This window comes from Dermacentor andersoni, chromosome 7 (assembly GCF_023375885.2).
Source record: "Dermacentor andersoni chromosome 7, qqDerAnde1_hic_scaffold, whole genome shotgun sequence".
NCBI classification, from domain to species: domain Eukaryota; kingdom Metazoa; phylum Arthropoda; class Arachnida; order Ixodida; family Ixodidae; genus Dermacentor; species Dermacentor andersoni.
This window is the reverse complement of record NC_092820.1, coordinates 170,632,453-170,655,363: the sequence shown is the minus strand read 5'-3', so window position 1 is coordinate 170,655,363 and position 22,911 is coordinate 170,632,453. Positions and strand designations below refer to the sequence as shown.

Genomic DNA, 22,911 nt, shown 5'->3' with positions numbered 1-22,911 from the left:
CAGGAGCCGAGGACGAAGCAGAGGCATCGGGATAACAGAATCGGCGTGGGCATAACGACTCGTTTAAGGCCCCGGGCGAAACCAAATCGCCTTCTTGCAGAGCCGTCTTCTTTCCCTTCTCCACGCCTTGGTGTGCGCACGGTATGCAACTTCAGAGAGCCAGCGATTCTCTACGGGCTCGCTCATCTTGTATTCAACACCGCGGCCCCAACGACACCGCCCTGCATGCACCCTCCCCAACGCGTGCACGGAGGAGGTGCTTCTTCCTGCTGACAGAGAAACTGCTGTTGGAGTTCGGGGAGGGAGAAAAAAAAAAACGCGCGGCGCCGCGGGAAGCAAAAGGCGGGCGCGCTTCGATAAAGGTACGAGATACAAAAGGTTTCCTTTTTGTACAAAGCATCATTAGAGACTGAACGCCGCGAAGAGAGCACCACAGGCACGCACGCGTACGCACTACGCTATGCAAGCCAAGAGAGAGACGACAGAAGATCTCTACGGGCAGTGCGTGCCTCTTTTAGGGTTCGACTCCATCTGTCCCGCGGGGCGCTTGCGGCTATCTAGTGTGCGTGCGTGTGTGTACGTGTGCGCGCTTGCGTGCGTGCGTGTTCGCAGCCATCATTGCCGCTTCCTCCATCTACCTTTATGCTGCGGCTGAATGCGCTGACGACGAGAGAGCATGCGACACGGCGGGGGCACCGGGCACAGCTACCGCGACGCGAGATGATCACGCACACGCTCCTGGCACGACGAACAATCGCGGATCCGAGCTGAGTGACGACGCCGCCCTGTCGAGGCATTTGCGCGCCGGGTGAGAGGAGCACGGCCGATTTTTTTTCTCTTCGTTTTCTTTTCCTTTTCTTCCCGTGGTGTCTCCTCGGGGCGTTCTGGATCGGCTTGTAGACACAGCCGCGCGTCGACCCGGTCCCGGGAAGCCACTGACAAACGCTTGCACGACAGTTTTCAGAGTAGGTCAGCTGCGCCGTCTCTCTTTCTGTGTGTTTCGCCCTCGCCGCGTTTTACCGATGCTCTACATGGCCTCGCTTTGTCCCGTGGGCGGAGAACCCGCCTTTTAGACGCAATTGCCGAATGGTGGTGCAACCATTTCGAGAAGGAACACACATCAGCAGCTGTAAATCGCTGTGGAGTGACTTCAGTCATCGAAGAAATTGAAAAAGACCGAGTTGATGGATTCAGTTCCGTGCGGATTTTATTCGTCGACTGAAATGCTTGGAAGCTAGCTCCGGCAATAAAGGTTCAGACAGGTAGGGTCGGGGGCCCCTCTTGCTTCGTGTACATGAACTTGACGTGAGTGGTTAGAGTCAGAAGTCCTGCTGGCTCAGCCTGGCCCAACCACTCTTACCTGTATCAAGTAAGCTGGCGTAGTAAACCCACATGTTGTAGCCAGGCTGACCAAATTCGCTTGCTCGGCCCGACACGTTAGCGTTTACATAAACACGACACCCCACTTCGGCCCGACAAACCGATTCGACCAAACGTTATGAAGCTCACGTAACCGTCGCTTATGACGAGCTCAAGATTGCCCACGACTGGCCGCTCGAGGCACTTCTCATACGGCATGCACATTTCTGTCTGCGATATGCATTTGTGTCTAATTACGCACTGTTATGGTGTGTTTTTCTTGGTCCACTCGTCTTTGACGCTGTCTATGCACGTTCTAAGGCTCTCTTAGCATTATCAGGTTCTTTTAATACTCCGGTAATAGCATTTCACTCGCTTGTGGAGCCGTGCACGCGTGCTCGCGTGCTCCTCCGAACCTTGCGCATGCGTTCGAGCACATGCAAGGTTGGGAGTCTCTTCGCATCTCGAAGATTCTCAATGCGCTAAATGCTCTTCTTTTTGTAGGTTTGTCGAAGAGTACCTTGTGCCCTCTAGAAAGGTCAACTACTTTTTGTTCTGGGGAGAAACGTGCACCATTTATTTTACCCAAGTGGATATTATTCACAGAATGGCAGCTTTTGGTGCAAGCTTTCCTCTCTCTTCTTTTTTTTTTAGAGCGCAGCTTTTAGGCGCCCGTTACTGCGGCCGGCGTCGGCGTAACCGGGCGAACGAGCACAGCGTTGGATGAAAGAGCAAACGCGGAGCGCAGAGAGGGATGAAAGATGCGAGGAGGAAAGCGGTGAAGGATGGTGCAGCGGTACCGCAAGGTGGAAAGCAGAGGAGGGGGAAAGTATGGCGAAAGCGTGAAAAGAAAACGTAGTGCTGCGAAGATGGCTAGGAGTTGTCGCCAGAGTAGCGCGCTTCTTCTCGGAGGTATGTCTGCGGCGGCTCCTGTGAATCGCGCCCACGCGTAACCTACGCGCTGCCCCTAGCGATCTCCGGATTAGTGAGGCAGTCGCGCGTGCCGCATGAGACAGACAGTCCGCGCCAGCCAATATATCGCGAAATGAAAACACGTACAACGCTGCGTTCAAATTTCACATTAGGGAGTATCGTCATGGTTGGCGTATTTTTTTTTTTTTTTTTTTTTTACAGAACAAAAGCAGTGACTCTGTAAGAAACAAAGTTTGAGCGTCCGTGATGCCACGGTGCAATGTAAAGCTCAGCGCAGGCTTCAAATCGTTTTCTTGGGCAGGCTAAGAGATATAAGGAAATAAGATTGCGCGAAGAGAGAGAGAGAGAAGAGAAAGAGAGAAAGTCGTTGATTTGGAGACAATATTTGCGAAGTTTTACTGATACGGGGCAACGAATATAGTCTTAATTCGTTTACTAAACGTAGGCGTTATCGCCTTGTGGCTTGCGCAGCAAAGCTAAGTTGCCTTTACACCAATGAATCCGATTTGCTCAATTTCAACTGCAGGTAGGTGAATTCAAAGGCCGAGAGAAGCGCGGTGACTTGAAGCGTGACTTTCAACGCTTCAGTCATTCTGGGCGCTTCTCTTAAGCAGACGGCTCTTCTCCAAACTGAGATGTCACTCAACGAAGTGTCGTCATAATGCTGTCGTCGTAGTGCCATTGTTGTTGTCAAGCCATTAGCTATTGACAGCTTGGTGTAGCAAACGACATGAGCATGACAATATTGTTTTATTTGTGCTTTCGTCGATGGTGTAAGAACTGACCGCAGAATCAAATAAGCTGGCGGCTAACAGAAAAGCCCAGCCAGAAGAACCATCGAGTAGGCATCGACTTCCTACTCACCGCCTAACCCAAAGAATTTGGATTCGGTCATCAATAACTCAAGCCTCAGTGACTTGCTAAATTTGATGATCGGACCCCTTTCCCGGTGAACGCCAAGACGCATCTAATACATTTCAATTTAACTTTATCGACTATGTAACAACTGGTCGGTGAAATAGATAAGGTGGCTGTTGACGGGAATATCCACGAAGAAGCATGAACATGTGAGTATTGTCTTACAACTCAGCGCACTAAACTAATAACCTTCAATTCCGCCATCAATAAACCAAGTCTGGGTGATTCCTTTCTGACTGACGCAGACTCAATACTTCATCACATTCACAGTGAACGCCATGGTCACAGAAAATAGATTAGTTTCTTACAAAGCGTACTGCTGTTACAAAGCGTACATTGGTACATTACGTAGCGGCGTTGGGAGTCATCTGCCAAGTTACGACAGCGAAGAACATCCACCGCAAGGACTTGTTTCGTTCAAAACGGGACAAAGAAAAAGTAAACGTAATATTGAGTAAAATAACTCCTGGAATAAGAGCTGCCAAAACATTATTTCAGCTCAAGAATGAGAGAAAGTGAACAGACAGCCACAATTTCGCATGAAAGGCTAAGCATTCGTAGCAATACAAGCATTGGACAACTACAGTAAGTAAGGTGCGTAGCTTTATCGGCCCTATATATTTCAGTAAACATTCGCTTACTAATTAAATTACAGGCATGGTGTGACTCGCACACAGGCAAACATAAACGGATCTAGCTCATTCGATGACCTTGACCCCTAGCTGTCCCCCCGCTGGCATGTAGAGCGCCGGCCGCGGGGAGCGAACACTTCGTGCTGCTTTCTGCTTCACCCCATCATTGGCATTACTCGACGTCCAACACTAGGCGGGCGAAACGACAGCGCGCGTGAAGCCACCAGCCACCTCGGCTCTTCCTTAAGCTTTGCATTCGCCGCGGATTACCTCCAAGATATGGAGCGAGGACCGCAGATGCAGTCAGCCGCAAGCACAGCCTGCGCAGCAATGGCCGGGCTAGAAGAGGTGATCTCTAGCTCGCGCTTGGCCACGTTGCCTCCAATATTGGGCATGCGGGAACATGGCGCACATCAAGCCACTATCCTTCTCGGTTCGCCCTCGCATGCTTTATCTCTCACCTACAGCATAGGGCGCGCGGGGCGCTCCAGCCCCATCTAATCACTCTTGAGCTTGGACGGCGAAAGTTTGCCTGCATTCTCCACATCATTGCTATCGCACTATAAAGGCATTTTACTTTAATTATACTTTTTATACCTGCATGGTTCACACAGCTTTGGTTCTGCCTCTTGTCGAGGAGCCATTCAAATCTACTTGTCGCACCTTTGTTGAATTATACAGTTATAGTGCTGACAGCTACAGTGTGTGAACGAGACAATTATAGTGCGGCCAGCAGCATTTTACTTCCTGCCTATTCCTTACATACGGTTAATTAAAAACATCTCATCCTCCTTTTGTACCGCACTATTGGGAAGCGAAGTATACATGCTCCTATCTTGATCGTACGTGATCTATCTTCTCGTCGCCAGTTTCGCTCATTATGGTTTTTCGTGATCGCAACCTCAAATTCGTCATTAGTTCAGATCCATCATTAGTACGTGAATGAAACCTTGTACAGCGGCAGTGTCCGCATTTCCGAGTAGCTAATTATAGAACGCGCAGAGCGTGCGTCGGCCTACTCGTCTCTAAACAACACGCAGAGAAGTGTATTCGACACTGACAAACAGGCACAGACACAACAGAGGCACACACGGTAGACATCAGTGCACATTTACACGCCACGCACTGCTCTTCCAGTCACCGCTGCCAGCAGTTATGTCGCACTGCTCACGCCCCGTATAATGAAGCCGCCATCGTGGCTTCTCGGTACTCCCGTGTCGCGTGGTCATCCAAACGTTCAGAGTGCATTATCGAAGCGCAAATGGGGAGGACCTCTTCCTTTCATTTCGACGTTCGGTTCGTGTTCAACGGCGTGCCTTCCGTTTAAGCGGCCCGCATTAATTAGTGACCCTGTCAGCATGCAAATGCCGAGGACGAAACCAAGGAGTTTTTTTATCGGAGATGAAAGTTTGCCGCGAGTGCGAGACACAAGGATGCCGGAAACACAGCGCATGCTTTGTACAACATTATTTATTTCTTTTCCCTTTCTTTTTGCCCGCTCCTTGTGAGCTCTGTAAAGCAACCTGTCCTTTTCGCTACTGAACTAGAAACAAATACGCAATGTATAGTTTTATCCGACACCGTAAGATGCTCACAGAAACCAGATGGCGTTTCCGTAGTTGGTCGATCTTCATGGGGAAAGTTTCGTTCTTTCTTTTTTTTTTTTTTGAAGCACGACGACAAAGGCAGGATGGTAGAACACGCAAATGCTGTTGAAAGGCTTTTCCTCTAATTACATATTCTTCCCCCCTCCCTTTCCATTTGTCGTGACACCTTAAGAAAATCTGCAACACTCCCGTAGAAAACCTTTGAACCAACCCGCCACGAAGCCTGTTTTAAACACTGACGCTAGAGAGCTCGCAATGCTTCGTGTCGGTCAGCAAAGGATCACTGCATAACTGAGTTGAACAACCCGAACAAATATCCAAGACATTCTCTCACAAGGGTGCGCAGCGGTAGCTCAGTAGCTATGGCGTTGCCTGGCCGAGTCGCGGGTTTCATTCCTGGCAGAGGAGGCTGCGTTTTGGTGGGGACTAAATGCAAGAACGCTCGTGTACTGAAATTTATTGTGCCCGTTAAAAACCCCCAGGTGAATAAACTTAACCTGGCACTCTCCCCTATAATTTCCCTCATAACCCCATTGTGCTGGTTCTGGACGTTAAACCAAATATTTTTCCCCTCTTTCTTAGAAGAACTACCTAGCAGCAGTGATGAGTACCGAGCTGCGATGCCCAGCAGCTTTTCGCAAACGACAGAAAGAAATGAACAGGCGTTATTTCTCAACGGCTCATTGTGTATCATTCGCGAACGTTGTTGAATGAAGATACATAGCTTGTATCGCAGCAAAGAGAAGAAAAAATGACAAGCACGAATTCTTCAGAGCCTCAAACGCCAGTCGTCCTTGTTTGATACGCGGCATCCGCCCGCGGGGAATCAACAACACCTTACGTGGGTGAACTATTTATGTGATGAAGTTATCTAAGAAAATCTTTTGTGCACTTGTGTGCACTTGTGTGCACTTGTGTGCACTCATTTTGTTGGAGGTAGAGAGTGCAATAGACAACCACCCGTATAGTGAACCTAATCCAAACTACAAGTGGGGAACACGATGACTGAGTCGGCGCCGTAGACGAGCGCGTACCCGCGTAAAAGCGTGCAGACAGATGTTACACTAACCATATAATTTAAACCAGGGCTCTGATTAAGCTGCAGCGGCCCTTCCGGTAACTTATTAAGGCCTGTCCACTAAACGTGTTCTTAATGAAGCACCTATACATTCACGAAAGGGAAAAGCATGTGTGCATAGTTGTATTTGCATCCTCTTGACATCAGGCTGGGCAGAACTTTCACTTTTTGGAAACATGCGCGTACACGCATTCACCGCGTCTTCCCTTCTTCACTGTCATCTCTGCATTCCCCTCTCTCCTTCCCCCAGCGTACGGTATACCCAACCAGACGCTTTTCTGGTCAACATCCCTGCCTTTTCCCTTTCTTTCCTCCTTCACCTCCGTGTTGTGATACCGCCCCCTCCCCCTCACACGGACAGAAACATACACACGCACGCACGCACACGCACACACACACACACACACACACACACACACACACACACACACACACACACACACACACATTCCCGAATGTAAAAATAATCCAGACCCCAAACTGCACCGGTTTGCTCACTGATATGCCAGCAGTAGACCTGCGCATGAGTAACATCTGAAGTTCCAACAGCTAACCCAAACAATTTCGCTGAGGAAGAAATGAAAAGTTTGGACTTGCGATACGGTACTTTTGCATACGGGGTTACACGTATACATGTACCCACGAGTACATATTTCAGCGAGCCAGCAGCAGTGGCGTGGAACTACTACGGATAGGAGAATTTATAAGAAGGATGAATGATGACGCAATATATATTATAAGGCAGGCAGATGAATGTCGCGAACTCGGAGAACACTGTTAACTCGTCCAACTTTATTTGCACATTTAAGCAAAACACATTCGGCAGTGGAGATAGCGGTGAGCGAAGTCGGCTCTTGTTGTGGTCGATTGACGGGGCTCACAATCAGCGTGCGATATAAAATTCTGTGTCAACCAGGGTTGAGAGATCTAAAGTGGGAGAACTTAATTATCCCGTCTTGTACACAGCGCAAGTATAGCACAGTCAGCACATTATTCCAAAAGCGACCGCAAAAATCTCGACTTGAGATTAGCTTGGTATACAGAGGGCACGTGTTGCCCAACAGCGTAAACACTGATTGCATGGAGAAGGCAGACGAAATAAAATTCATTTCCCGAATAAAGCCAAATATTGAGGAAGGAAAAAAAAAACGCTGTAGCGATTCTTGCCCCTGAAGATCAATACATTCTGCGTAACGAACGAGGCAGGATTTCTTTTGCTTTTTTACAGCGAAAGTTGTATATGACTAACCTTCCGTAGTCTTTCGGCGTCCGGCAACAGAAAAATCATTATGTGAGCCGATCCTGGTGACAGTGCAGAAAGGGTCCAAACACCACGGCACATACCCCTGTGGGCTCTGGAACCTGTAATGCGTAACGTATTGGAAAGTGGTGTGCGAGTACGACAAGAAGCACCCACAGAAGCTAGTGTACGCGGCTCTGAGCCAATGCACGGACGTGAACCGCCTCTTCCTCACGAATGCGAAGATAGATCACACGTTTCACCATGCAAACAAAAACGGAGACAAAGCTCAGGCGCTTGGAAAATCACCACCTGCCTACGATAACCAAGACTTACCAAGCAGTACTGCAGGAACTGCGTACGATTGCAGTTGCGACATTGAACATTTGTTGACTGAATCTGCATGCAGAAGATCTCAATCACGATGCAATCCTGAACGAGATACCCGTCCTGTGTCTTTCGAAAACGTGGTCAGACTCGTTCGCCCAGCTCAACGGCTACACCGGAGTCGCGTGAGATCGCTGGGCGGAGTCGCGCTCTGAAGGTGTTGCTGTATACGTAAACAGTGACATTCAAGTGCAGCCATTCGGTCTTGGGGTGAACAGAATCGTCACCGACTGCGCGGATGTTTGTGCTATACAAACTGAAGAAGGAATTGTGATCCCGACGATGTACGTCTCGCCCGCTACTTCTAAGCCCGAAATCAAGAAGTGTATGACCGCGTATTTCCAGTAAGTTAGAAAGCATGATACCACACCTGTGATCATCAACGGAGACTTCAACGAGGACATTTCTAAGCCAGAGAATAAATGGTTCATGCAATATATAAGTTGGAAGAGTTTGGCCTACAATGTTGAGTTTGGCCTACAACTCCATCATACCTAACACGCATCGCCTGACGTGCATTGATCTGATTCTAGCCAAGAACCTCTCTAGGGTGGCAGTCGAACCACTGAGTGTATATCCCAGTGATCATAAAGCAATCGTGACTACTCTGACAAAATAAAGAGTCTCAATCTAACAGCAGCCACTGCCTTTACTAAATCATCCATTCAAACACATCAACTCCCATCATCAGACACTTCAAACAAATGACAACCATTCCACTCTGTGAAGATGCAATGGCAGCGAAACCTGACGACAGTCAAAGCTCTCAAACGAAAAGCAAAGTGGTTTCGCTGCCCTTCCATCTTCACAGAGTGGAATGGTTGTCTTTTTCTTCACAGTAAGCAATATATTATACTCCGTCCCATACATGGCAAGCAACGCAGCGAATGCTAGACATAGTTCTTTTGCGTCTCGCATTCGCGAATAAAAGAAAAATTACCGTGTTCCACATGAAAGGAAGATACATGTGTACCTCATGTAGTTCAATGCGACATTACATCTACTTGTATGTCGCAAAATGCAAAGTACTATTTTAACAGGGATGGGGTCGCAGATCGAACCTATCTACCACCGAATGAGCGCAGTGACACGTTTCTGCGACCAGCGGCCACAGCTCACCGCTTAATAAGAATCGAATACTCTGGTTTTGCATGCCGGAACCGCAATCTTATTATCAGGAACGCCATACCGGGAAACTCCATACTAATTTTCACCACCTGGAGTTCTTTACCATGCACCCAAACGCACGGTACGCGAACGTTTTTGCATTCCGCTTCCATGGGAAGGCGGACACCACTGCCGGTATTGAACCCGCGACCTCAGCAGTGCGACGCCATAGCCATTGCATGGGCTACCGCGGCGGTTAACTGCTGGCGATCGCGATCATACCAGAAGCACAAATGTACACAAATAACACCTAATTGTACATAACTTCACAGGAATAAGCGGTTGTGGTAATATACGAAGTATGGTTATTACAGAGGAGCTGCTAGCCTCTATTTGGTAAGGATTTCTCGTGGCGCGTCCTCACGAGAAAAAAAAAGAAATAAATACCTTCAGCAATATGTAAAAAAAAAAAAACTTCAGCGTTTGTAGCGAAAAGTGCATGCATTCTTTGGTATCACGCATAGAACATAAAGCACAGCATACGTTTTCAATAAAGTGAAAGTACAAAGCAAGCATCCAAACCACATCATTGACGATAAGGCGCTCCTGATAACAATGCGAAGAACGTAGCGCTCGCCGCACACGTTTCGTTTTAAAGAGTACTGCTGCGCACGCTGCCGCGATTGCGACGTGGGGAGTAACGTCAACAGCCTTTCATGTATAAAAGAACCAGTCTGGCAACTGATTTCATTCTTGTTGCAGCACCGCTATGGCTAGGCAGGCAACGCTTAGTTCGGACTCCCGAGGAGCAGCGTGAATACGAGGAGTGGCAAAGGGAAAAGCAACGGCAATACGACCAGCGGTGGTGGGCTGCCAAAATTACCATTACTTCCATTACTCAAAGGCAATAAAGCATTGGATGGCCCCTCAGCAGTACTTGCGTAGCTTGTGCAGTACGTGTGTGCGTGTGCGTGTGCGTGTGCGTGCGTGTGCGTGTGCGTGCGTGCGTGCGTGCGTGTGCGTGCGTGCGTGTGCGTGCGTGCGTGCGTGCGTGCGTGCGTGCGTGCGTGCGTGCGTGCGTGCGTGCGCGCGCGTGCGTGCGCGTGCGCGTGTGTGTGTGTGTGTGTGTGTGTGTGTGTGTGTGTGTGTGTGTGTGTGTGTGTGTGTGTGTGTGTGTGTGTGTGTGTGTGTGTGTGTGTGTGTGTGTGTGTGTGTGTGTGTGTGGTTTGAAAGAAAGAGCGCGACGTACGTTGTTTTAGCACAATACTAGTACATACACGCTGCTGGAGCTACGCAAGTACTGCTGAGGGGGCATCGAATGCTACATATATATCTGCAAACTTTGTCGATAGCCCAAATGACGATGCCCGCAGCCGCTGGCCAAACGTTGCAAAACTCGTGTCCTATGCGCTGATCCCCTCGAAGCGCTTTTTTAAAAGCCAGCTTAGGTTCTCGCAGCCTGTGTAAACAATCTGCATTATATATCGAGCCGAAACACCCCGCTTTCTCGACGAGAATGGTGCAGCGAGAGCGCATAACAAATGCGAGCGGATGTCTATACAGAGCTCATCAGCGCGCGCCGCTTTCACGTAGTCATCGGGAACGCGTTCAGCGACTGGTGGTGATCTGTGTAGCGTGCGGCTTGATTAAGCAGAAAGCATTGGGCGCGCCTCGAAAACTTTAGCTGTCTGTGTAGGCTTTACTCGAACTCGACGTCGCGTGTATCGGATTATACATGCACATGGAATAACTCTTTTATTTTACCATTCAGTTTAGCCTCTCACAATTACACGGTAAAGCTTGGACTAGGAAGAATACACTTAAAGAGGGCACGATGTACGAGAAATGAAGTTGACGAGAGCAGTTACGGCTTTTTGGTATAAATGACGATAGCTTTCAAGCACTGTTTATTGAAAATGAGGCAGGATATATATATATATATATATATATATATATATATATATATATATATATATATATATATATATATATATATATATATATATATATGCCGGAAAGAGAGGACGAACCTTTTGGAAGACGCATTTATTTAACGTTTTCGAATGGTGAACAAGCCAAAAACGTTAAGTAAACAAGTTTTCCAAAAGGTTGGTCGTATCTTTCCTGCATATGTTACGTCCGGTCCTGCGTGCTATATATATATATATATATATATATATATATATATATATATATATATATATATATATATATATATATATATATATATATATATATATATATATATATATATATGGCCTGCGCTGCTACTCCTCGCCTGTTATCATCGATCTATCTGTTCTTATGATTGTGAGTTATTCTTACTTCTTTTTATTTGCCATTTTGTACACTTATACAGATACACTCATCCATCTTGTACACTAATACAGATGTGAAGACTGCGGGAGAAAGCTGCTGTTTGGCAGCTTGACCATCACCCCCATTCCCCGCTATATCACGGGGAAAACGCTGGTAAAGACTACGTGAGCCGTATGATCGACAATACAAAGAGTCGTAAGTGCATGTCTAACCAATGTGTAACGGAGAAATAACGCGAGATCCACAACGTATAAGCCGTCCCCACACCCCCTGCCCTCCCGAAGTGTAGGTGTCGTCAAGAGACACACTCTTCCTGCCCCCTTTCGCATTACCTCGGTTAACACGTTGTATGGTATCTGTGCACAGTTTGTCCCAGCAGATAAGCATTGAATGGAATGGAATGGAATCTGCGTATCAAAAATTAATGTGGCGCGTGATGAATTGTTTATGTAGACAGTTTTCCTGTGACGTCATGGACGCAGCTTTTTACCGTACTAGTAGCCAAACATGGTAGCTGCGATGACGTCAGTGGACCACATTATTACCCTCCCCCCTTTCAATAAAGTTCATCACCACCACCAGCACGAGAATATTGTTTTGCTCTCTTACGGCGACCGTTTTTTTCACTGAATTATCACTGTTACTGATTTGTTGCTAGGCTCAATATCGTGAATCTGGCATGCTGTCGTGCTGTCCTGATTGATGTTTACGCAGCTTCTCAACGTGCTAGTAGCGGAACATGGCGGCCGCCGTGACTTCAGTGCTAACCATTTATAGAAAAATGATCGCACCACGCCTCAGGAAAGGCCGAGAATAAGTCCTTGTCGAATGAGCAGGTGGAAGCGGTGACGTACAGGGTCGTCGACTCAACGCCGGCTATGTTTAGCGATGCGCCACGAATATGTCCCACAGTATCGCTGCACTGCCATCTACGGGGAAAATGAGGGCGAGCGGAAGGGGGCGCTGCCTGTCCGTTTACTTATCATCGACCAAACTAGCTGGAGCGCGCCACCGCTGTGGGCTAATTGAATCAACAGGCAACCGCCCAGCTCTCAACGGTGAGGGAGGTGGGGAGGCGCGTGTAGGCGTAGGTGAATTGGAAGAGCTCATTTTAAAGCAGCACGTACAGTCCATACATATGTATATTCCATGCGTACAGAACCGGGAAAGCAGTAAAATGAGCCTGATCGAAGTGGTAGCTGTAAATAAAATAAATACATTGCAATCGTAACCAGTCCAATCCATAAACAGAGAAATAAAAATTTTTAAAAATCATGACACGTAAATATCGAGGATGACGGCTGTTTCTTTTTCTTTTCTTCCGATCTACGTTGCTTCATTTCATTTCCTTTTTTTTTTTTTTTTTTGAAAATACAAAACGGCAGCGTTCACGCAGACAAAGGAAATAAATATATTTTGCGTCGTAACTGGCTCAGCCAATCAGCGACCAAATTCAGTGCCAGCGCAACAATGTGGCCTTATAAATCGCAATTTGATTAATGGTTCCTGGGAACGACATCATAGATGCGGGCGAAACCGCTCGAATGGGGAACTCGCCAGTCTGAACTTCGATCCAACGCCGGCGTACCGAAGGAAAGACTTTAATATAAACACAAAACTGTACATACGTATATATTAAATATAGGCTGAGGGATAAATTGGTAGGAGGAAAATGAGCCGGACCCTGCAGGAACCCGACGCGGCCAAATCAAATTAGACATTTCAAAAGATTTCAAAAGCGAATGCTTCGTCACGAACTTGAGTTGCGCAGACGGAGTTTGTAACATGGTCTCTTCGCGTCGTTGCTCAGTTTTCGAGCGCCAAACTCACATTTCTCGAGCGAGCGTTTACAACTGCAGTGGCGCAATGCATTTGCGACACAGTGCACGAGCTTCCTGGAAGAGGCCGAAGGCTACACGAAAACAAGGTATCTCTGCGCTGTATTAGTCATGATTTGCGACTTCAATGCATGCCTCTTCCTTTGAAGGTCATCGAAAGTATGTGCGAGCTGCCTTTCTCCGATGATAGGGCTTCTTTCGCAAAAGAAGCTACACAGGATTTGAGCGAGTTGATACGTACTTCAATTGAAGATTGCAGTTTATTAGGTTCCAGCTGTGTGTAAACTTCGCTCTTTTTGCATTATTACCGCGTATATATATATATATATATATATATATATATATATATATATATATATATATATATATATATATATATATATCTGTGAGAGAGACACTTTCATGGGCTTGGCTAGTTGCCGGCTCATATACTGCATCTCACAAGCCGTTTGCAGCACTGCCGAAGGTACGAGATGTCTACGGGTGTATCGAAATACAGTTCCGGTTGTTAGGTGTCTCATTATCGGAGGGATTAGAGAGCTTCATTTTGCTGGGTACGTGATACGTTACATCGATACAGGAGATTTCAGGACCTTTGCGCATGAATGTCGTATACGCGCAAATTACTATGGCAGTGAGCAGACGACGAGGCGTGGATGAACACACATCGAGAGGCATTCAGTATTCATATTGGCTAAAGGAGTCCTGCAGCTTCTACAGTGCTGCAAAGGCCTTTTGAGGTGAAGCACAAGTTCACATGCTACGAGATGCCTGCGGTTAAAAGGATGTCCCACATCAGCCGCCATGACCGTGAGGGACGCTGGCACACTCCCAGGCTGAGGCCTTGCACACACAGACAAATACTCGTCAAATTTGACGGTAGGACAGCCACCGCGGTGCAGCTTAATTGGTCAGAGCACCGAACGCGTAGTGCCGAAGATATGCGTTCAGCTCCCACCAGCTGCGGTGGCAAGTTACCTTTTAGTCCACTTTCATTGCTCTTTTCGTTATTAGTGCTACATTTCAATTAAAGATAACGATTAGTTTGTCCTAAGCTTTGTCTGACCTCATTGTCTTCTGCTTCATATGATTGCAAAGAAAGAAGAGAGGACCCCTCAGTTCCCATAGTCTTCCCGCTCCTTGAGGAGCTTACAGCTGCGATATGATGCTTGCTCACCATACGAGAGATCGTCGTATGACATCACCTTAAGACAAAAAAAAAAGGTGATTTAGTTGTTGTAGCGACTACGGTATTTGAATATACCGAGCAAATAGGACGCGTCTGGTTTACCTCTCCGTCTATTCTTTCCTTTCTTCTCCTTCCTCTCTCTCTCACAATACTTGCAACAACATTTCGTCAATGCTACGGACTGTTATATCAGCTATAAATATGAAAAGATAACAAATCTTAAGCATGTTTGGATTCTCTAAAACTATGTTCGGTGCAGCAGTATTGCACTAAGCTCCTTCAAAAGGCACAACACACTATACTACGTGCATCGGGCTATGGGTTTTTTCGTTGTTTCCTTACCCTCATTCTCAGGTATGATCACCTTGCAAAGTTTTTGTTTTCCTTTACAAGCTTCTCAGGTGACCAGACCAGAAGTGTTAACGGCATTTCGTGTACAAAAAAAAAAAAAAAATTACGGGATCTTACGTGCCAAAACCATGATATATAATAATGAGATACGTCGTAGTGGGGGACTCGGGAAATTGGACCACCTGGAGTTTTTGAACGTGTGCCTAAATCTAAGTGCACGGCTGTTTTACGCATTTCGCCCCCACTGAAATCCGGCCGCTGTGGCCGGGATTTCTTGTCTACCAAAACACGTAAATATGCTTTCTTTTCTTCTTCTTTTTCTCTTGCTTTTTGTCGGACCAATTTCACACAACCTTCATAGTACACTTTGTACAATAATTGGAAATATTTGGCTCTCTAACAAATTCTTAACCGTTTTCTTTCTGGACGATTCCTATTCGAATCTACTAGCAATTTTCTCTTGCGAACACGCTTCGACTGAACAAGAAATGAAAGAAGACCACGGCTCTAAAGAAGTTGTAGCGGAAGACAATGACAAAGCACTTTTGGCACACGATTCGAAGAGCGTCTCTCAGATAAATCACGAATCATGAACGCTCATAATTTGCATTGACGACATTTCCTCATAGTTTTTAACATACAGGGTGCTTTTTTTGGCTGCACGAAATTTTTTAAACATTGCCTATGGCACATAGCACAATTCTAACCCTTGATCTAAATTACGCGAAGAGGCGGCCATTACTTCTACGAGAAATCAAAATGTTCAATTGAAGAATTAACGTAATTACGCTAATTAACTTCTTAATTAATTACTTTATGCCTCATATTTAATATACGAATTCTGTGGACAGCACTAGTTCCGAGATATTAATTGTCGATATGGCCGACGAAATGCATTGGCATTCCAGTTATTGTTTTAAGAAACTGCTGTTTTATGCTTTGAAGCGGAAAAATAACTGGAACACCAAAGCATCTTGATGGACACGTTGAAAATTAATATCTCGGAACTGGTGCTGTCCAAACAATTCGTTCCAAGTGGATACGCCGTGCTACCTTAGATCGAAATATGTGGCAGAAAGTAAATAATTAAAAAGTTTGTCAGAGTAATTACAATAATTATTGAATAAAACGTTTTGATTTCTCGCAGATGTAACGGCCGCCGCATCGAGTAATTTAGATCATGGGTTAAAATTGTGCTATCAGCCATAGGCAACATTTAAAAAATTGGGTGGAGATAAAGAAACACTGTATATTCAAGCTATCTCCCAAAGCGAGTGCCTAAAGAATAAAATATACAAGCCCACTTGAACTGAAAGAAACCCGAAATTTGAATTACTTGTGGGGGGATTAAGCATTTCGTTCGTTCTAGGCTATTTGTGGTCAAATCGTGTAGCCTCGTTCGGGCTTCTTTTTAGCGCTCAGTGCACCTCCCGGCCCGAATTTATAAGGCCACATTACCGTCGAAAACACACTCCACAGATTGCGGCTGCCGCGGTGCTTCAGAGTCAACGACTGCCTACCGGCCTCGTTCGCGAGCTGCACGCTAGGTGCCTCTCGCAGTATATAGTGTCGAGGGGGGTTGCCTTCCCGCCGCTGCAGCAGCCAGGAGCGGTAGGCCCCTCGGGAGAGCAATAAAGTGAATGTGTTGAGAAGAGAGACCTTATCGGCAGGCTCTCCGGCCACGGAAGCTGGCCAGGCCACCACACCGGATCCAATAGGCTGGCGTTTTTATGGCCTTTCCTCCAATTACAGGGGGGTCCGAATGTGAGTGCTGGCGCGCGCGCCGGGTCTCTCTTCCCGATGCCTTTATCAGATGCGCCCCGTTTCCTTATCGACAGGAGCGGGCGCACAACCGCCGAGCTTATACCGACGCCGCTTCATATCGATTGCGTGCCGAGAGAGTCCAAATGACGTCCGCTCGGCAAACAAATGACGCATACTCCCCAGCTAGTGTGTGCGTGTGTGTGTAGGCGAGTTTGCATCCGTGCGCGTGCCAGCAGAGCAAAGAGGTGTACGAGCTTGCGATTCCTAGCGCGGATGCCGGGAATTTGGAATCCGCGACAGGAATGAAACAGAGACGCGAATTTGGGCACCATCGACTCGGCGTAGGCATTCCATCCGCACTCGAGCGCGGACTTATGGGCTAGACAGGACGGCTTTTGGGAACACGAACTCATAGGCATTTGCGGAGAATGAAGACGAGCACTATATGATACTCTAGTATGATGAGATGAAAGAAAGCGCTTTAGAGCAGTTCATGCATACAGAGGCAGCCCTACAGGCTGTAAGAAAAACGAAATTTCTTTTCCTTAATTTGGCGTATTGCTCGCTTTCGAAAGCTGCAAGCCCACCTAGGTAGAGTAAATATTATTTCACTTACTTCTCAACATCATCATATTGTCGCCTAGATGGTGCCAGAGTGGATTGTCCTAGCAGAGTACCTGTCGTTTGTTTAAGGGCGTCATTATTGTAGGCTATCCCAAGGCGCAGCTAAGAAATTGGCGCTACCCTTTTCTCCTATAACGCGCACACACATCGCATCTGGTTTATGCCACACGTATCTTTTAACTGTCCGCTCATATTGGTTGTTAAAGGGCGCCATACAAGTCCCGGCTTCGTCGCTACCTCAGCGTGGAAAGGGGTCAATGTCCCATACTCAAGACGCACGAGCGCATGCACTTACAGCCAGTTCGCTCTCATTTAGACGAAGTGGACGCTCTAGAATCTTATTTTAGAATTTCCAGCATCATCGACCATGATGTGCTCGTTTCCGAACAGGATTTTGCAGTCGCAGCCGCACGAACGCGCGCAGATCGTCACAACTTCGTACGCGAGAACATCGCTTGCTGTAGCCTACTACACAAGGAGAAATCGAGCAGCCACGAGTATTATACGGGCCATTCTTTCGCCATGCACCGTTTCTCTATGCGAGAAGGTGATTGTGAGGAGCCAGCCGCCCCCACCACAAGTCAGCGAGCCAGCCTCCGAAGCTTACGCACACAATTTGAGAGAGACGACCGAAACCCGGGAGGTGAAGGCGATGCCTAAGGACTGTAGGTGGGTATGAGGGGGGGGGGGGGGGGGGGGGGGGGGGCTGAATTTCGCCATCGGCCACACTTCGCCGCCACGCCGCAACCGCCACCGCAAGCTGACACCAAACAACCGCTAAATTGACTCCGACGCGATAAGGCGCGGCCGCTGCTGGCGCACTGCGCGTAACGACGTGTCACGCTTGGACTCCGCGCTCGCACGGGGCTGGTCGTGGCATTCTCTGGAGGCGTTGCAGCGACCCCTACCTAGCTGCGCGTCGTGGTCCAGCGGCCCTCTTCCACCGACACTCAACCGACGCTGGTCGGTCCCACCTCCGCGAAACCGGAAGTAGTGGTTATCTCTCAGTGCAACCAAGTCCGTAGCGCGGCTGCTGGCGCGGATTCTGCGATCCCCGCAGTATTATGCACTATGCTAAAGCTGCACGTCGTGTGAAGGACGCAGCAGTTTGCGCGACGAGGCGATGGTCTGCCACGCACTGTGTATGCGGTATGTGATACGTGGTATATACGGCATACAAAGGGCGCGAGTTGGTGATGTTCTATGAACTTTCTACTGGTGGGTTTCGTGCCCCTGTTTAAGCCTTGGATTAGCGTTGTTAAACCGGACTCGCTTGTTTCGCTGTTTCGCACTTTCTGTTGCTCTCCTGGATCGCAAGCCCTCCGTCGCCCCTTTCTTTCCATTTTTCGTGAAATTATGTGATCGTTCAGCGACTTCTACGTTTGGATACTCTTTGTGACATCAGATAAGCAGACGAATTAACAGAAGAAGTACACAATAAAAATACAATTAGTAGAGCAGAGCTTACACGCAACTTCGTATAAGAAGTCAATTGAGGTGGTGCTTTAAACCCATTTCTATAATAAAAAAGAAGAATATATTCGCCACTAATTTCACGAAGAATAATCCGATATGATTGATGATTACAAATGGCGGGTCTTTGTGTAGGAATTCATATAAAACGTGGAACTTAATTGGAACACGGGTCTCTAAAGTGACACCTCATTTGGATACCTCATCTGCCACGGTAGCCCAGTCGCCATAGCGTACTGCTTCTGAGCACAAGGGCACGGGTTCCGTGGCTGCACTTTGATTCAAGAGACATTCGTCTGCGTAGATTTGGGAGCACCTCAAAGAACACACAGGTGTACACCACTAATGCGTGCGCCATAATCACATCGTGATTTCGGCACGTAAAGCTCCAGAATTTGCTTTTCGCCTACCTCCCAGGTGGGCGGCTTGTCGTGCGAGACTAGGCCGATTCCGGATACTATGTAATCAAAGCTGGCGACCTGGTGCGCCGATCCTAACACGAGGGTGCGAAGTGAGTCTGCTCAAGGGCTTTGATATAGTTTCAACGCGTGCCAATCCCGGAGGCAGGGCTAATAAAGATATAGGTGGGCCAGTCATGATAATGCCTATTGTATTACATAAACGAGAAGAAAGGGGGTTAACCGAGGAGCCGAATATTTATTAGTCATATCATAAGAAGCCAACAAACACTGACACAGAGGACAACATAGGGGAAATTACTTGTGCCTAATAAATGAAATAAAGAAATGATAAATTAATGGAAATCAAAGTGGATGAAAAAACAACTTGCCGCAGGTGGGAACCAAACCCACAGCCTTCGCATTTCGCGTGCGATGCTCTACCAATTGAGCTACCGCGGCGCTGTTTGCCCATCCACTTTCTTGGGTATTTATGTGTCCTAATAGAACCCCGGGAGTGTTAGCCAGCGCGACCACTCACAGACCTTGGCGGCGGATGTGGAATGTCCTTTTTGCCGCAGGCGTCACGAGAACGTGATCTATTTCGCTGAAGGCAACTGGTCAATAAACCCACATATGCTGCCTGAAGGCATCAATGTAGCTGGATTCGAGACCCTCGTTATGAAATAAACGAGAAGAAAGGGGGTTAACCAATGGGCCCGGTTTTTAGTAGTCATATAATAAGAAGCCAACAAACACTGACACCAAGGACAACATAGGGGAAATTACTTGTGCTTAATAAATGAAATAAAGAAACGATAAATTAATGGAAATCAAAGTGGATGAAAAAACAACTTGCCGCAGGTGGGAACCGACCCACAACCTTCGCATTTCAGGTAGCATATGTGGGTTTATTGACCAGTTGCCTTCACCCAAACAGATCACGTTCTCGTGACGCCTGCGGCAAAAAGGACGTTCCACATCCGCCGCCAAGGTCTGTGAGTGATGGCGCTGGCTAACACTCCCAGGGTTCTACTAGGACACATAAAATACCCAAGAAAGTGGATGGGGAAACAGCGCCGCGGTAGCTCAATTGGTAGAGCATCGCACGCGAAATGCGAAGGTTGTAGGTTCGGTTCCAAACTGCGGCAAGCTTTTTCATCCACTTTGATTTCTATTAATTTATCATTTCTTTATTTCATTTATTACGCAGAAGTAATTGCCCCTATGTTGTCCTTGGTGTCAGCGTTTGTTGGCTTCTTATGATATGACTATTGTATTACAGTCACTCAGGTGCAATATGTGGTCGTATACATACTATTTGGCTCTTTCTCTGGGCATGGCGTTGGCGTCTCACCGAGTATGTGTGGCAGGGTTTCTCCCGCACACCTGAGGCATGGAGAAAAAAAGCGAAAAAGAACAACTGTGACGTTAGTGTGGATGAGATTGGCGCAATGGCACTGTTTTATACGTCACAAATGGCGTTCCTGAAGTGCTACTGCTTATCGAATTGAAAAAGTGATGGTCATTCACCTCCGTTCAAGGAACAAAGAAGTCAACGTAATTAATTCTCAGGTATTTGTTCAATATAAGCAGTCGCATCACATGCACAACCTCAGGGTATATCATCTATGTACACATAAATATGGCATCCCATAATGCAACATGCTACTTTTATTGATAACGTCATGTAACAAAAACGCATTTAGGATTGACACAGACATCAACACCAAGAAATCTTTGTGTGCGCCAATTTTTTCAGTGCGTGGCACTCAATTTTTGTATAGTAATCTATGTTATGTTATGTATGTCCTGCAAGGGAAAAAAGCATATGTGTGAAGTGTGGGAAGTGGGTTACGTGGTGTGTAAATACGTGGTGTGTCAGATCTGTGACGCTGCAGAGGGTGCTAAGAATACCTGGCTCCGGACAGGCCGCCATTGGAATCTGAACCTGGCAACGTTTAACGTTAGAACGCTATCTAGTGAGGCGAGTCTAGCAGTGTTATTGGAGGAATTAGAGGGTAGTAAATGGGATATAATAGGGCTCAGTGAGGTTAGGAGGACAAAAGAAGCATATACAGTGCTAAAAAGCGGGCATGTACTGTGTTACCGGGGCTTAGCGGAGAGACGAGAACTAGGAGTCGGATTCCTGATTAATAAGGAAATAGCTGGTAACATACAGGAATTCTATAGCATTAACGAGAGGGTGGCATGTCTTGTTGTGAAACTTAATAAGAGGTACAAAATGAAGGTTGTACAGGTCTACGCTCCTGCATCTAGTCATGATGACCAGGAAGTCGAAAGCTTTGATGAAGACGTAGAATCGGCGATGAGTAAAGTCAAAACAAAATACACTATACTGATGGGCGACTTCAATGCCAGGGTAGGCAGGAAGCAGGCCGGAGACAAGTCAGTGGGGGAATATGGCAGGGCTCTAGGAATAACAGAGGAGAATTATTAGTAGAGTTTGCAGAACAGAATAATATGCGGATAATGAATACCTTTTTCCGCAAGCGGGTTAGCGGAAAGTGGACGTGGAGGAGCCCGAATGGTGAGACTAGAAATGAAATCGACTTCATACTCTGCACGAACCCTGGCATCATACAAGATGTAGACGTGCTCGGCAAGGTGCGCTGCAGTGACCATAGGATGGTAAGAACTCGAATTAGCCTAGACTTGAGGAGGGAACGGAAGTAACTGGTACACAAGAAGCCAATCAATGAGTTAGCGGTAAGAGGGAAACTAGAGGAATTCCGTATCAAACTACAGAACAGGTATTCGGCTTTAACTCAGGAAGAGGACCTTAGTGTTGAAGCAATGAACGACAATCTCATGGGCATCATTAAGGAGTGCGCAATAGAAGTCGGTGGTAACGCCGTTAGACAGGAAACCAGTAAGCTATCGCAGGAGACGAAAGATCTGATCAAGAAACGCCAATGTATGAAAGCCTCTAATCCTACAGCTAGAATAGAACTGGCAGAACTTTCTAAGTTAATCAACAAGCGTAAGACAGCGGACATCAGGAACTATAATATGGATAGAATTGAACAGGCTCTCAGGAACGGAGGAAGCCTAAAAACAGTGAAGAAGAAACTCGGAATAGGCAAGAATCAGATGTGTGCGTTAAGAGACAAAGCCGGCAATATCGTTACTAATATGGATGAGATAGTTCAAGTGGCTGAGGAGTTCTATAGAGATTTATACAGTACCAGTGGCACCCACGACGATAGTGGAAGAGAGAATAGCCTAGAGGAATTCGAAATCCCACAGGTAACGCCAGAAGAAGTAAAAAAAGCCTTAGGAGCTATGCAAAGGGGGAAGGCAGCTGGGGAGGATCAGGTAACAGCAGATTTGTTGAAGGATGGTGGTCAGATTGTTCTAGAGAAACTGGCCACCCTGTATACGCAATGCCTCATAACCTCGAGGGTACCGGAATCTTGGAAGAACGCTAACATAATCCTAATCCATAAGAAAGGGGACGCCAAAGACTTGAAAAATTATAGACCGATCAGCTTACTGTCCGTTGCCTACAAAGTATTTACTAAGGTAATCGCAAATAGAATCAGGAACACCTTAGACTTCTGTCAACCAAAGAACCAGGCGGGATTCCGTAAAGGCTACTCAACAATAGACCATATTCACACTATCAATCTCTTGGTTGCCATTATCCCTCAAGAGAAAAGTGTATAACAGC

The 22,911-nt window shown here is 46.9% G+C and overlaps 1 long non-coding RNA gene across 1 annotated transcript in view; it reads right to left on the bottom strand.

Moving 5' to 3' along the window:
- LOC140219367 (uncharacterized) overlaps positions 1 to 22,911 on the bottom strand; it is a 207,685-nt gene that overhangs the window by 57,655 nt on the left and 127,119 nt on the right. Inside the window, exon 2 of the long non-coding RNA XR_011895578.1 lies at positions 20,536 to 20,606. This is a non-coding gene — a long non-coding RNA (uncharacterized lncRNA). The remainder of the gene's footprint in view (positions 1 to 20,535; positions 20,607 to 22,911) is intronic.